At 34.2% G+C, this 17,783-nt stretch overlaps 1 non-coding gene across 1 annotated transcript; it reads left to right on the plus strand.

The window, feature by feature from the left end:
* The first annotated feature begins 7,576 nt into the window (after positions 1–7,576).
* On the plus strand, positions 7,577–7,650 carry TRNAV-AAC. Its single transcript has one exon. It is a non-coding gene; the product is annotated as a tRNA-Val (tRNA).
* Positions 7,651–17,783: the final 10,133 nt, after the last annotated feature.

Here is a 17,783-nt window from a genome sequence, read left to right on the forward strand (position 1 = left end):
TTGAGGGACATACTGAAAATATGGTTTTATTTAACATGTCTCATTTACTCTACGGCTAGTGGAAGAACTTCAAGTAAATTTTATTTGTACTCGTGACATTTTGAAACAAAAATAATAACTTGTTTTTCCAATAAACTATTTGTATTAATTTGAGTTTGCATTTTGTTCATGGATCAACTTGATATTATAAATCAATTATTTAAGTTGTTAAAGACGAAAAGATTTGATTTTATAATTCGATCTAAAGTTAATTGTCCACAATCGATAAATAAAGACGAACACTTTATTTTGATAAGAGTGTCTCAATTTTATTTAAAGTTGATCTTGACTTTAGCAATAAAATAAAATAGATTGTACAATTTAGAATGTATTGGACCGGACCACGTGAAATTAATTTATGGAATTGACCATTTGAATTTAAATTTCACTTGACTATTGTACGTAGTACCTTAATCCTAAGCGAGTAATGAATTTTGATTACTAATTTGAAGTTTTTTGAGGTATCAATAAGTGAGATTAAATTGCTAATCAAAATCTCGGCGCCGTGGGAATTAAAGTGAAATAATTGGAAAACTTATACTCACGATATGGAATCCACAACCTATATAATAGGCACGATCATGACCTCAAGATATTTTCTAATGAACAGTTAAATATGAGTTCAGTAATTCAACATCATTGTAGAATTAATTTTGTGATGTGATCACATGGAACTATCAAATAGAAAATGGAACTAAGGATTTAATGTATATTTGGAAAAGGGGCATTTTGGTCATTTTATCTAGTTCCAAGTATTCAATATGATTAACGGGGGTAATAAGTAAGAACAATTTGTCAGATAATGTAATTATTGTAGCTTCAATAATTTCAATTAAATTAAGAGTGCAATCATGTTCTTTTAGTGGAATGGAACTTGATTAATAAATTATCTAGACAGATCAAGAGTTGACCAGGTCAAGATTAATTTATTGGAACTTGATTTAATTGGATCTGTTTGGTCCCTTCAGTGGCTTCAAAAAAATAAGAACCAGAATAAGTGGAAACTACACAATAACAAATCTTTAAAGATCACTTTTCGAAAATCAGGTACAAAGTTTAATTAATTATCAATCGGGTAATAATTTTGTACTTTAATATTAATAAAGATATTATGATTACTAATCATCCCCCAATTCATCCCATTCTCGTATTCAGAACCTAGCAATTTGTCCAATTCTCCGACAAAATGCTCTGACACTCGATATCCCACCAGCTGAGCTCCGACGAGTTATTGTGATTGTAGAGCTGAGCATCAACGTCACTGCAGTAGCGGCACAACGTATGACTCCGCACTTCAGTCATCATCACTGCGACAGTATTGTGTTACTGCTCTGCATGCTCGATCCTCGCTATAGTGGCGGTGACGTGGAAGTAGTGTTTCTTTCTTTTACGAATTACCATATGTTATGGTGGTGAAATGACACCACGAAGCGGATTTACCCTCTTACTTCGGCGAATCTTCACAGGCAAAGTACTGCAACCAGTGCGCGAAGTAGAATTAGCGTTGTGTGGTAGATCTGGTGGTTGGGATGGGTTTTGATGATGTTTTGTATGGTAATGGTGATGGTGTTTGTGTGGTTGCAGTTTTGTGGTGGTGGATGTAGTGTTGGATTTGGCGGTTTGGGATGGGTTTTATTGAAGTATTACTTTATATGTACAAAATTATGTAATGGTGGTTGTGATGTGATGGCAGCTGTGGTAATGGATCTGATGGTTTGGGGTGGGTTTTATTGAATTTGGGGATGGCAGGGACGGTTGTGGTAGTGATGTGGTAGCACTTTTGTGGTGGTGGTGCTATGGTGGCGACGCTGCAGCAGCTTCTTTGGTGGTCTTTTTATTGTTGTCTATGGTGCTGTGGTGGTGTTTTTACGGTCTGTGGTGTTTGCTAGCAGTGATGGTACGCTGTGGATGTAGAGTGGTGTGGTGTGGTGTGGTGCCGTCAGTCGTTGTGTTTTGGTGATCATTTTTGTTGTTGACAGTGGCCGTGGTGGTGTTGTGGGGGCGATGTGTAATAATGATATATTGTGACCAACTATCTGTGACGAAGTATTGGTGGTGGATTGGGATGGAAGTGGAGTGTTTGGTATACGTGACTAACAATTTGGTCTGTGACCTTAAATTTTGATAATCTGTGACAAAAAAATAATTTGTGACCTCAACGATTTGGTTTGTGATATTAAAATTTGATAATCTATGATTGAAAAATAATCTGTGACCTACAAAATTATTGATTTGTGACTTCAAAATAATCTGTAACCAATTAATTTGATGATATTTGACTAGTAAATAAATTCGTGACCTATAATTATGAATCTATGATCATTAACCGTGTAACAGTAATTTTATTATCTTTATTTAACAAATTTTTTAATTAATTAAATATATACCTGAATTTTGAAATTTCAAACTATCTATCTGATTTTTTAATTTATGTAAACAATACACTTGAATTATGAATTTTTCCCCGGAATAAATTAAAAGAGTTATAATTTATTAACTATAGAAATATATATAAATTAATTAAACCGGAATGTGTCTTGCATGTGCCATGCATGTAACATTTAGATATGGAGGTTTTTATTTGGATAAGTACAAAAGATGAATCTTTTTGTTGAGGACCTTTATCCAATCAAAAGATAGAATTCTTTTGGGATTAGAAAACTTGTGAATCAATCCATACATGTAGACACTTGCATTCTCATCGGGTTTAATTAATATATGCAAAATAAAATTCTTGTGCCCACACGCAAATAAAAATCCTTACAGGTTTTCCCTTTTTTTTTTTGTGGTGAATACTTGAAGAACACCGAAGAAAGCCAAAAGATTTGAAGGAGAATCGAGAAAATCAAACAAGGAGGCTTGAAGGTGGAATCAAGGATATCAAAGATCGTAGATTTTTTTTTTTTTTTGGTAAAGCACGCTACAAGATAACTTCTAAAACAGTTATGCGTTATTTATATTCCAAATTATTTAATATTTGTTTATACACAATTTAATAAGATCCGTTATATTCCTCCTGCCACTTTTAATTTGATCAAGGAAGAGCTTGCGAGGTGCAACAAATCTCTCCTGGTGCTAATTATGAAGGCCAATTACGTTGAAGATAACATGGATGGTGAGATGCACTGAGCCACGGAAGAATTGGATGCTTTGCTTTGCTCTAGTGATGGCAGTGACTGCTCCAGGGATGATGAAGAATCGAGCACAGGTCATTCCCCAAATGCTACTACAGATTATGGAATACCAGACCTGATTGAAGGAAGGGAATAAGAGGTGGGTAGTTACCAAAAAAGGGTAACTTCTAGATGGAAGTTACAATGTACCATTGTTGTTATTGATGAAGCAATTGATTACTTGAGATCCTTAAAAGTCAAAGCCAAGGCTACTGGACTTCTTAAACTTTGATTTTACATTCCTTCACAAATAAAGTAATTCTCATATCATTTTATGAGCCAGTAAATAAAGATTCACATAGTCTGTGCCTTTAAGCTGTAAGTATTATCCCCTAAGTCCAATCAACTTTGGACATAAATATTTTTGATATATAATTAATGAAATTTAATGACAGATCTATTATTTAATTAATAGACAATTAAATAAATAATAGAGTTCGTAGTTTCAAATCTTCGTAATTTGTTAATCACAAGGAATTGTGATTGTGAGATACAAATTACATCTGATTGAATCTTAAATCGTCCGTTGTCGTAAGTAATAATGAGATACGGATGTCGTTATTATGGATAGACCATCACGTGTGGCATTTCTTACTTATGAAGTAAGTAGCTGATCTTACAAGCTAAAGTGTGATGACACTTAAATAAATATGTGGATGTTTTGTTATAGAACAAAATATTGGAGACCCGCTGAGAGATTCCACGTGGATAACTATCCGAGTGTTAGTGGTTAATTTCTAACGTTCGATAGTGGGATTGGTCCTTTTGACTTGAGGTCGTCATAGTACCTTATATGAGGACAGTCGTACTTTGACGGTGTTGGATGTTACTCTGCCAAGGGATGCTAATATGACATCGTTCGGGTATGTCAATAATCATATGAAGGTTGTGAATAACTAATAGATGATTCTTCACTCTTAGATAATAAGAGATTATGATTTGCATTTCATTCAATTAAGTTGATAACGAAATCCTTGGCCAATGTGTACTCATAAGTCGAAAAAGAGTTTTCGACTTATATTGACTTAATACCGAAGTGAAAGATATGATCGATAATCGAGATTGACATACTTCCATATCTAGTAATTGATCGGATTATATTGACGAATGGATTATAGTTTCACGGTAAACGAACGAGTTAAGTTTTGTCATACCACATGACATTTTTCGTCACATGTATTACCCTGACACATTGCTAGATGTCAATCTGGGACGGCGAATGTGAATTGACGATAAATTAAAAGGGTGTTTTAATTTATCAATTTTGATTAGATCAAAATAATATTTCACGTCGTTAGGTATCGTGATCGGGAACCTGATGAGTCGCACACAAAAAAGAATTGAAAGATTGCAATTTGTCAGTTAATTAATTTAACAATCGTTAGATAAATTAATTAATTGGTTTGGTTATTTATAGGCCCGAATTAATTAATTCACGGACCGAATTTAATTAAATGGATTAATTAAATATCGGACCGGACCATGCCCATTTGGGCTTATATAAATATATGGCTAGGGTTTTCAATCCATATGTTTTTCTAGTAATTATTCTTGTTAGCACAAGAGGAGAAAACCCTGGTAGCTGCAATCTTGTTTTCTGTGTGGATCACCGTTGGAGGCTGGACAATTGGACAGCTGTGGGTGACGAATCAAGATTGCTGGAACGAAAAGAATAGTAAAGAAGTTTGCAGATCTAGAAAAGGTACAATCTTATCACAATTTCTATCTAAACACAAAGACGATTTTTGGTGGGAATCGAACTCTATTTTAATTTTTCGCTGTGCATGTTAAGTAGATTCCCAACATAAGCTAGCTTCAGCAAGGTGAGCCGGATTGGGACAAGAGTTTCGATATGTTAAGTTGGAATCTAGAAAAAAATTCCTCACTGGCAGGTTGAAGCTTTCTTTGAAGTTATTCTACTAGATTTTGAGTTTGAGCCAGTAGTTTTAGTTTCTGAATTGGGTAATTAGTACAAAATGTCCTTATCTTTTAATGTTATTGTGCAAAATGTCCATACTTTTTATTTTTTGGAATTTTTGTCCATATTTCCACATTTCATTACGAAAAAGGTCATTTTCACCAATTTTTAATATAAAAAGACCGATCTACTCTCCCGTTTAAATAAAACAGGAAAGGAAAAGAAAAGAAAAATAAAGCGCAAATTACAATCATACTCCCAACCTTTTTAAAAAGTGGAAATTAGTCCAAAAGCTTTATTAAAACATTAAAATGAAAAAAAAAATTCAAAGAAAATGATATACCAAGTTGGCAAAAAAAAAAAAACAAAAAAGAAATTCAAAGAAAATTTGTGGATTTTTTTCCCATGAACAGTAGATTTCCCATTTGCCCATCTTTTTTCTTTCACCATTTCTTGGTGAAAATTATCTTTATGCCACCGTCGCCTCCACCTCGTCTGTTTCCATTCTTAAGCACTGTTGTAATATGATTTCTTTCTAGTTTTGTCTCAGTCATTGCCCTCCTAGCCTTGACCCCTAAAGTTTTTAGATCCATATTGCTTTTATGTTTATAAGGTAATCAAGATTTGATTTTTGTGATGGATTGAACTTTTGAATTAAGTCATAAATTATTAAATTTCAACTGAAATAATTCTGGGAACTCGTGTAGCTTAAACTTTGAATCATATTGCGGGTGAATATTGAATTATTTGAGGAATTTGAGTGAGTCTATGCCTACTGCTGCACAATCATTACAGTTGGATAATGAGAAGGGGGGGTAAGTGAAAGCTACAGGGAAGAAATCTACCCTCTTGGTGCATGCCTCTCTGTGCTGGTGTTCGGCAGTTGGCTCCAAGTCCGCAATGATTTGAACCATCGAAATCTAACCAAATACGCCAAGAATTTCGGTGACTTATTCTTGCTCAGAATGGGTCAACGTAATATCATCGTGGTTTCATTGCCAGACCATGCAAAGGACATTTTGCACACACAGGTAGTTGAGTTTGGTTCAGGTACAAGGAACATCGTTTTCAACATTTTCATCGGTAAAGGCCAAGACATGGTGTCCACCGTTTACAGCGAGCATTGGCACAAGATGCTGTAGATCATGAAGGTGCCGTTTTTCACCAACAAGGTTGTGCAACAATACCGACGACAAGGGTGGGAGGCCGAAGTGGCGGCTGTGAAAATGTTTTAATAATAACGCTTTGGATTAATTTGCACTTTTTTAAAAGTTTGGGAGTATGATTGTAATTTGTCTTTATTTTTCTTTTTCTGTTTTATTTAAACAGGAGGGCAGATCGGTCATTTTACATTAAAAATTGATGAAAATGACATTTCTACAATGAAAGATGGAAATAGGAGCAAAAATGTCAAAAATGAAATGTACGGATGTTTTACACAATAACGTTGAAAGGTAGGAACGTTTTGTACTAACTACCCTTTTTGAATTTTTCCATGTCTCTGTCTGTATGTTTGGTATGCAGTATTTGACATTATTAGAAAATAGAATAACAAGATGTTAGTTTCTTTTTCTTTACTAGTACAGTCAAATGATTTCAAATTCACTTACCAAAGGCAAAGCAGTATTGTGCCTCTTGGAATCGTACTAGTTGTATAAGAATACTTTTTGGCTTGGTAGAAGCCCAGAAAGGAGTAACACCCTTCAGGCGTTGGCCGCCTCCACCCTTTTCTGTCACAACGATGCTTCCGTCCTTTTCTGTGGCCTTTCAACATCGAATATGGATATTTCCTGTATAGTCGAATGTAGGAATTGCAGCTGCCATGTAGATAATTATCTGCTGTGAGACATCAATGAATCTTTGTGTTTAATCAATTCATAGTTTGAATTCTGACATGGATTTTGCTATTTTGAATGTCTGAATGATGACAATATATCCATTTGTGATTCAAGTTATGTCCCCTAGCTATCACAGTGAGATTTCCATTTTTTATCCTATTTGGTTTTGTGGTGCTGCCAACGCAGAATTTACTGTAAGTTTTGCATTACATATGAGATGAATTTCATCCAAAAGAGAGATGGCTTATATGCCGCCCGATCATTGTTTTTCTCCAGTTAAAATTTGATAATATTAAAGTAAAATTTTATCAAACAAGCAAGTAATAATTCTTTTTGCCTGGGGAAAATTTAGTTGTAAGAAACAAGAAATGAAAACAAAGTGTAAAAAGGTTCATTTATTATGTCCGCTCACTTTTCTGACTTGGGTTTTCTTTCAAAATCGAACACAAGAAAAATTTTAAAATAAAACTTAAATCATTTTATTTATATTTCGAAAGTGTCTATTTTTCATTTTAAAACAAAAACTTCCAATATTTCTCATCCCATCACAGAAAAGCTGGAAAAAGAAAACTAGTTATAAATCAATTTGGGGCATAAGAAAAGCATGAGGTGTCGTGGTGTAGTTGGTTATCACGTCAGTCTAACACACTGAAGGTCTCCGGTTCGAGTCCGGGCGACGCCATTTCTTTTATCTGTATAACTGTATTTAAATTTTAACTGCTATTTATATATAGATCCGGATATAACCCAATCATCTTGTCGGGCTAGCGGGTTGCTCCATCACTTGTCTCTTCTACAACGTTATTTACTAATCTACGAACTATTTTTCATAAAAATCAATAAAATAGTTTTTATTTATAGATTAACAACTACGGATATGATAATTAATTCATGAATAGTATTTATTCTACATTAAGTGATTAAAACGTAAAACTACAAATTGGGTAATTTTTGGTTCACCCACAAGTGATAATAGAATTATAATTTTAAAAGGAGTTTCGCAAAATAGAAGAAAATCATACGTTAGAGAGAGTAAAATGTATTTTTCAAGTCCAGTCGAGTAATTTGGAAATGCAGCTTTGGTGCTCACTTGTAATTTAGCATCATTTTGGTGGTTTCGTTATTGAAAAAAAGGAAACCCACACCTTTGATATGAAAATGCACGACTTTTGGACGTATAAAACAAAATTTTTCATCTTTCTTTTACTAAAGTCAAGTATGAAATCATTTTTATACTAAAAAAACAATTTATTATTGCCAAAATGAATTAGTTACAAATGCACTTTAGCTCAAGGTAATATTGAAGGAGACATGTTCTAAATTTAAAATTTCGACATTTATTCATCATGATTTCACGTGTCATGCATCTAACCACATGATTGTTGCTTTATCAACCACATTATCATGCTTAAAATTGAGTGGTTCGTCCAATATATTAAAGTGAAATTTTTTTAATTCTTAAAAGTCTTTCAAATCTAATGGCAAAAAATAGTCAATGATACATACAACGCAACACAAAATATTATATTGCCCATCAAAATATGCAATGGTAATAAGATAAATAATATTAATTCATGCAAAGATAATCCAAATTTCAAATCATATGCTACCATCCAAGACTCTAAATCACATTAATAACGAAAATTTAGAGGAAAAAGTCCTTAGTGGAAGTGCATGGAAAATGCTTTTGATTTGATTCTGAAAATGTGTAGTTATAATCAATAACCAGCCTTGAGTGCTAACTTTTGATTTGGTGGTGCCAGGGTCCCATTACGCGACCAGACAACAAATTAGTTGCATCAAATTGGATCGAGTTAGACATTGATCCTTTCTCAAGTTTTGATGGAACGATTCTTCTATTAAAGCAGTCCACTCCCTGTACCTATCTTTTCTTTCTTCTTCTTTTTTTTTCCCCCTAAAACCTTTCATTTTGAAAAACAAAATTGCCGATTTATATTAGTTTCGGGGTTTCTCTGAATTTGAATTGATGGGATTTCGGGTTTTTTACAATCAAACAAAAATACAAGATTTGTTCAACAATTTGCAAGCAAATTTTGATCTAGCCGAAGGGTGGAAATGTGTGTCACAGTAAAGAAAGAAAAAGCAGTCTTATTTTTCTCTTTTCAGATTATATTAATTTAATTTTTCGTGGAGATAATGTTGGTTGATAACTTGAGAAAGAAGTTTTTTTGACAAATTACCTAAACCAAAACAATTATTTAGTTGAAAAATAATCTTTCATCGGGGGTGATCATAAGATAAGGCTATTACTTTCACACCTCTCTCTATAGATAGAGACAACTGTGTGAGCAATTTGATTGTACCTTAAATGTGTTCTTAGATTCATGAAATGAATAAGAGTGGCAATCTACCCACAAGCTCATGAGCCCTAACCGAGCCGATGAGCTAATTTTTTTTTTTTTTACTTTTTAATTTTATTTATTTTTTGACTTTTTTGTTCCCTTTTTTATGAGCCATTCATTCGTGGGCAAGTCGAGCTAGTTCTGCTCACCTAGAGAGTAGACCCACTGGGCTCGGGCTGTCCAAATACGAGCCTGAGTTGCCTTTTTACAAGTCGACAAGTCGCTCGACTCGATTGCTAGATACCTTCGATTCTTAACAAGAATTAGTGGCAGTCATTCGGACATTCGAATTACAAGGTTGATTCTCAAGCTGAGGCGGTGAGGCGGCGAAATTGTTAAAAGCATTGATTTTTGGTATTTGCATTCAAATATTCCTTTTTGGAGTAATTATTCTACTCAATCGAAAAAGCGAGTGCAAAATCAAAGTCCTATTTTTAAACTGCGAAATTCCATAAGATACTCTTCTTTGTTAAGAAGACAAAAAAAATAAAAAATAAAATAAATAAAATAAATCTTTCATATTTGCAAAATTGTTGTAAAGTCTCTCTGGAGATCCATGTACAGTCAAAATCTGGACGACCAACCAAACGAACAAGGAAGCGTTGAACCTCTCTATCATTAGTCAACATAGTGTCTTCGTCTAAAATAGCGTAAATTCTATCTTTGTGTGTTGGGAGAGGTGCTATTGGGTTAGAGATGGCAAACGAATCAAGATCAAGGTCCATAGAAGGAGGTAAAAAGGATCAAATAAGGGAACAAAATGGTCTTCATAAGCAACTAAGTCCTTAACATTGAAAATAGAGTGGTAACCAAGGTTTGGTGGGATGTCAACAACATATGCATTTGGACCAACTTGCTTTAAAATTTTATCAGAACCAACACTATGAGCTTGCAATTTGGAGATAGGTCCAAGTAGACATCGCTCTGGCCTAATTCGGACCTTAACGTAATCCCCAAAGTGACCAACTAAGCTTCCCGCATGAATTTTCCACACTATGAAGTCCCGTACTGAAGTTCAAGTGACGTACAATTTGTTGGCTCTAAAAAGGTAACCTTCTTTAAGTCGAAAACCATCTGTGGTAACTAGGGCTAGGTAAATCTCCCGAACCGAACTCGACGGTTCTTATCAAATTAAATACCCAAACGGGTATCTGAATTGAGAACCGACGGATACGATTCGATTTTCGATTCTAGACCAAGAATTGAAGAACCAAAATTTTCTAATTTTTTTATATTGAATAAATCAAATTATTTTAATTTTAATTTTTTATGAACAAATTAACAAATTAATAATTTCTAAATCCAAATTTTTGGCCCAATAATTTGTTTCATTTATAATTTTTTAACTTTTTGCCCAATTATCCATTTTATTGTTTCATTTCTTAGCTCAACAAGATCCAACCCATTAAATAACCCTAAACACCTACACTAAAGTGCATAACGCTGTCTTAGCTCTCATACTCACTCTCTCAACCTCCTCGACATTCCAAAACCTATACAATTGTCGGTCGATGCTGTGACTTTCGATCGAAGCTGTGACCTTCCTCAACCGACTCTTTGACCGTAGCGATCATTTGAACAAGGTAATCTACTAGTATCTGACATTCCAAAATCATTGAATGTGTCATTAGTTGTATTTATATAATGTTATTATAAATGTTAAAAAATTTAATTATAGTACGGAACCGAACCGAACTGAACCGAACGGAACCGAATCGGTTCCATAATTATATTTGGACTTGACGATTTCATTTACTAGATATCCAAAAATTTTGGTTCGATTCGGTTCTATTTAGAATTGAACTGAACCGACCCACGCTCACCTCTAGTGGTAACCAATCATCCACTTTGCAAATCAAGGAAGATATCCTTAAAATCTAGACACGCTTCATAATCTTTTTTTAGTCTTTCAAAACCTATACCTTGATACTAATGATCGAAGAAAGGGAGACATCACGACTTAAAGCATCAAATGCTTGTTTCTCCATGCCCTTCTTGTGTTTTAAAACAAAAAGAATAGGTCTACAAATATTCAATCCGACGACCATGCCTAGAGCTCAACCTTTTCTGGGAGTTGAGGTAATGGAGGGCCTCGTGGTCCGAATGAAGGAAAAACTCCTGGGGCAGCAAATAATGGCGACAATAGCGCAAAGTCTGGACACCCGTATACAATTCCTTATCATAACTCGAGTACCATTATTTGGCAACATTAACTTCTCATTGAAATAGGCAAATAGAGTGGCGATACTGACTTAAGACTCCGCCTGTTCCTACCCCGGAGGCATTATATTCTACCATAAAAGACTTTGAAAAAATGAGTGAACACGTATGACAAGGGCTTCTATCATTCGCTTCTTGATCAACTTAAAAGCCTTAGCTGCCTCTTGCATCCAATAAAACTCCCCTTTCTTTATGCACTCCGTAATAGGTGCCATGATAGTGCTAAATTCCTTGAAAAAGTGACTGTAAAATGTAGCTAAGCTGTGAAAGCTCCTGACGTCATGAATAATCTTGGGCTCAGGTCAGTCAACAATCGCCTGAATCTTGGCAGGATCGGTAGATACCCGTATCGAAGATACAATAAACCCTAGGAAAATGACTCTATCGGTGAAGAAAGAGCACTTCTTAACATTAGCATACAATCTTGTTGCTCAAAGGGTAGAACAAACTTGTGTGAGATGGCCTTGATGTTGTTCCTTAGTCATACTATAGATAAGAATGTCATCAAAGTAGACAATGAAAAACTTACCCATGAAAGGTTGAAGAGTTTGTATCATTATCCGCTTAAAAGTACTCAGGGTGTTACTTAGTCCAAAAGGCATGACCAGCCATTCATAGAGACCGTCTTTCGTTTTAAAAGCGATCTTTTCACTCATCACCTGGATAGATCCTAATCTTTTGATACCCATTTTTTAGATCAATATTAGAGAATATTGTAGAATCAACCATTATATCTAACATGTCGTCAAGTCTAGGGATGGAAAAATGATACTTCACCCTGATTCTATTGATGGTACGATTGTCTACACACATTCTCCACGAACTATCTTTCTTAGGAGTCAACAGGCGAAAACTGCACAAGGGCTTAAACTTTCACAAATGAACCCTCTGAGAAGGAGTTCATCGACTTGCCTTTGGAGTTCAGCATGCTCGGTAGGATTCATCCTATAATGAGGCAAATTTGGAAGGGATGCCCTTGGGACGAAATCTATGGCATGCTAAATGTCCCGTAGAGAAGGTAAGGTAGGTCCTTCTGGAATGCATCCTAAAACTCTTGAAGGAATGATTGAACTTTAGCAAACTCTCTATTGCAAAGTTCAATGGAATATCCATAACGACAACAATGAAGAACACTGAGTCACCAACAAGTTCAAACTCCGTAGAGCTAATGATATGCAACCTATTTTGTTCCACACTTTTCTTTGTTCGTGTAAGCCGACAAGTTTTGGGGACAGTGGGTTAAGGTGAATCTTCTCCCCATTAAACACGAAAGAGAAAGAGTTGGATCAACCATAGATTGTTACATCTAGATCAAACAACCAAGGTTGCCCCAGGATGGTGTACCCGACATCCATTGAAATGACATCGCATGATATATGATCCTTATACTCGAGGAACTGGATAGGAACTAGACAACGCTCTTTGACAGCTATAGAAGATGCATCAACCCAAGAGATGCTATACGGTTGAGGGTGAGGAACTGGCTTTAACCCAAGACGAGATACAGTGGCCATCGAAACCACATTAATGCAGCTACTATAAGTGTTGTGCCCCAGGTCCAGTCAACCTTGGACATAATCTCTTTTAATATATAATTAATGCGATTTAATGACATATCTATTATTTAATTAATAGACAATAAAATTAAATAATAGAGTTCGTAGATTCAAATCTTCATAATTTGTTAATCACAAAGAGTTGTGATTGTGAGATACAAATTACATATGATTGAATCTTAAATTATCCGTGATCATAAGTAATAATGAGATACGGATATCGTTATTATGGATAGACCATCATGTGTGGTATTTCTTACTTGTAAAGTAAGTAGCTGATCTCACAAGCTAAAGTATGGTGACATTTGGATGAACATGTGGATGTTTTGTTATAGAACAAAACATTGGAGACTCACCTAGGGATTGCACATGGATAACTATCTGAGTGTCAGTGGTTAATCTCTAACGTTCAGTAGTGGGATTAGTCCTTTGACTTGAGGTCATCATAGTATCTTATATGAGGACAACCATGCTTTGAAGGTGTTGGATGTTGCTCTGCCAAGGGCCACTATACGGCATCGTTCGGGTATGTCAAGAATCATATGAAGGTTGTGAATGACCAATAAAGGATTTGTCACTCTTAGATAGTAGGAGATTATGATCTATATTTCATTCTATTAAGTCGATAACGAAATCGTTGGCCAAGGTGTACTCATGAGTCAAAAATGAGTTTTCGACTTATATTGACTTAATAGTGGAGTGAAAGATATGATCGATAATTGAGATTGACATACTTCCATATCTCGTAATTGATTGGATCATATTGACGAAGGGATTATAGTTTCACGGTAAGCGAACGAATTTGGTTTGGTTTGGTCATACCACGTGACATTTTTCGTCACATACATTGCCCTGACAATTGCTAGATGTCAATCTAGGACGGCGAGTGTGAATTGGTGATAAATTAAAAGGGTGTTTTAATTTATTAATTTTGATTAGATCAAAATAATATTTCACGTCGTTAGACATCATGCTCGAGAACCTGATGGGTCGCACACAAAAGAGAATTGGAAGATTTCAATATGTTAATTAATTAATTAATTTAACAATCGTTGGATAAATTAATTAATTGGGTTGGTTACTTATAGGTACGCATTAATTAATTGGATTAATTAATTCACGGGTAGAATTTAATTAAATGGATTAACTAAATATTGAACCGTGTCAAGCCAAGCCCATTGAGCTTATATAAATAACTAATTAGGGTTTATAATTTTATAGAGAATTCATTATTCTTGCTAGCACAAGAAGAAAACCCTAATCCTGCAATCTTGTTCTTTGTGTGGGTCACGTTGGAGGCTGGACAGTTGGACGGCTGTGTTTGACAAATCAAGATTGTTGAAACGCAAGAAAAGTAAAGGAGTTTGTAGATCTAGAAAAATGTACAATCTTTTTCATTATTTCTATCTACACACAAAGAGATCCTTGGTGGGAATCGAAAACTATTTTTATTTTCCACTGCGCAAGTTAAGTAGATTTCCTACATTGGTATCAGAGCCTACTTTGTGTTTGTTAGGAATTGATTTATATATTATTGAAATTAAAAGTTGATTTACCATGTTTTTCTTGGATCTAGCAATTTAGAGTTATTTTTCTTTTTCAAAACTTGTTTTGAGAAGAGAATAATTTTGGATCAGAAATAAATAAAAAGGTTAATCAATGGATCTGAGGAGGGAGGAGGTGGCAGTGACGGCAGCGCGCACCCCGTCCTCGTGCGCAGCAACACGCGACGCTTGCCGGTGTTGCGCCTTCGCGCTGCTGCAAGACTGGGCACTACCCGCCGCCTTGAGTTGGCCAGCAACAGGAATGACAAAAAAAAGGGAGGAGAAGAAAAAAAAATCTCTAGGGTTTTAGTAGGGTGAATGTGAAAGGAGACGGGGGCCTCAGCTGCAATTTAGGAAATTGCACGCCATTGGTTGCAATTGTGGAAGAGGGGTCAATTTGCAAATTTTGAAATAAGGGCCTATTATGCGATTTGTTAAATTGGAAGGGTTTGCTTATAATTTTAATCTTCGGTCAAATTGTAATTTTTCAAGTGAGGTTTTTAAATGCAATTTCGAAAAGGTTTTAAAATTGTGTTAAATGGGTTTTGACCTATTTTTACTAGAGTTTTAATTTTGACCCAAATTAAAATCTTATTTAAAAATTGACGACTTTTTATATTTTCGTTAAATTATGATTTTAACTTAAATATTAAACTTGACCCTAAATTGAATTTTATTTTATTTAGGAATGTTACCATAAATTAAAATGTTAATTCAATTTAAATTAGAGTTGGACTCTAATTTAATACTTTATTAAAATATGATTTTAATTAATCTCTCACTGAATATATTCTAGAAATTAGAATTGGATTCTAATTTGACATTTAATTAAATTTTAATTTTAATTAAACTGTCTTACCCTAATTTCCCCCTCCCCCTTAAAAAGTAGAGTTGGACTCTAATATTTTGTTTAATTAAAATTTGATTTTAATTAAATAAGTTTTCCCTGAAATATTGGAATTAGAGTTGGACTCTAGTTTTGTTATTTAATTAAAATTTTATTTTAATTAAATTCAACCGCCTTAAGTCTTGGAATTAGTGTTGGACTCTAATCTTGTTATTTAATTAAAATTTGATTTTAATTAAATTCGATCGCCCTAAGTTTTGAAATTAGAGTTGGACTCTAATCTTGTTATTTAATTAAAATTTGATTTTAATTTAATAATCCCGTCCTATAATTGTGGAATTAGTGTTGGAGTCTAATTTGATATTTAATTAAAATTTGATTTTAATTAAATATGCTCGCTAATTTAATTAATTAATTAATATGATTAATTAATTATTTAATTGTTCCGATCCATTTGTCTAAAAGAGTTTAGACAACCTTAATTGCTAGAAACTTGAAAACGTATTTGCATATAATATTAGATATTATATCGATATACATTTATGTGATAAATGTAATATTAGTGGACGATTATGGATTCAACCATATGGATGTGTTGAATGGTTAATTTTATTCTTGTTGTTTTATGTGTCTACGAGCTCTTAATCACTTTTGACCTGCGAGTCCGTTATTGTTATTTTAGGCATGCGAGTCCAATTTCATTTAGGCCTGTATGTCAACTAGTATAGGATACAGGTTGCAGCTAGACTAATTGAAGAAACAAGAAGAGGAGGAGACCATGGAGATGGTGCATTGATACTGTTCAATGCTATACTCCCTAGAAATTGACAACTACTTTTCTTTATGGCTCGGGAAGACTAGATAGTAAAAATCCATAATCGTCCACACTATTATATTATGTTATATATATGTTTATTTGCATGGTAGATGTATAATAAAATATATATGATTGTTACGATGAGACTTTTGAATGCAAAATCCCTCCATAAAATATTAAGTCACATTTATAATCGCCTTCCATCATTATAGTGAAAAATCAGAGTCCCAAATCGTCTCGCTTGTTGTGTACACTCAAGGCTGGTCTATTAGGGATATGTTTGACACTATAAAATATTTGATATTTTTGAATGACGGGTTTGACTTAACTAAAATTTATCTTTTGTTTAGTACACTCAAGGAAATAAATTTTAGAAGCATGTTAAGCTAACACATAAGATGTGTGAAGACAAAGAGTTGTCAGCTTAATGATATGAGAGTTGTATGGAGATACAATTAATAATAGTATCTACCCAAATGTTATATTAAGGCTTGTTGAGTACACTCAAGGTCTTAATGTAACAGATGAGATTCCAACCAACTGGGAGTCAAGTATGGACTCTATAAATTTATGTGAGAGGGTCATAAATTTGAGTTAAACATTGAGAGCATCATTAAAAGTCCATGTTAAATTAATTGATTCATTTTATATAGTATTCTTTTTCTTTTTGTCATTTATACTTATTGAATCATGAATAACCATGTGTATTTGGATGGCATACTAGATGCCAACAATCAAACCAAATCAAATCTTCTTGATTGACACCGCAATTTGAGAATTGTTCTCATGCATGAGAAAACTGGTTACGTCCTTGAGTAACCCTTTCCAAAGACACCTACTGATGACTCGATTAAGGAAGATGTGGCTACTGTAATTAACATAGTGATAACGATAGTACTGTATATATGTGATGCTTGCGACTATGTCGCCTGAGTTACAAAAGCAACTTGAGAGTATAGATGTTAACACATAATTCTTCATTACAAAGAGTTGTATGATAATAATCATGTGTGGAAGGATATGAGACTCTCAAACAACTACACCGGTGTAAAATGATAGAGCAATCTTCGATCGATGCTCATGTACTGAAAATGATTGTCATTGAGAGGTTGTCTCAATGAGGTTTAGTCATGAACTATGAACTAAGAAGTGAATTGGTTTTGCAATCTCTGTCAGAGAAAGCTATTCACAGCTAATTATGAATTTAACATAAATAAGTTCGAATGCACATTCATTTAGTTGCTTAACCTGCTTAGGACTGTTATGCCCAAAATCAAAGTTAGAAGTGGACAAACCATTGATTTCTTTAAAGGTATTAAGAGGAAGTCTTAAGGAGCTTTGAGGAAAGCATCCAATATGGTTGAAGTGGTCAAAGCGAAGGACATATACCAAGTCTAATGATCAATGTTTTCATTATAGAATGAAAAGGTCATTGGAAGAAATATTGCAAGGCTTGCGTCTACTTCAT

Source organism: Olea europaea, unplaced genomic scaffold (assembly GCF_002742605.1).
Source record: "Olea europaea var. sylvestris unplaced genomic scaffold, O_europaea_v1 scaffold83, whole genome shotgun sequence".
Lineage (NCBI taxonomy): Eukaryota > Viridiplantae > Streptophyta > Magnoliopsida > Lamiales > Oleaceae > Olea > Olea europaea.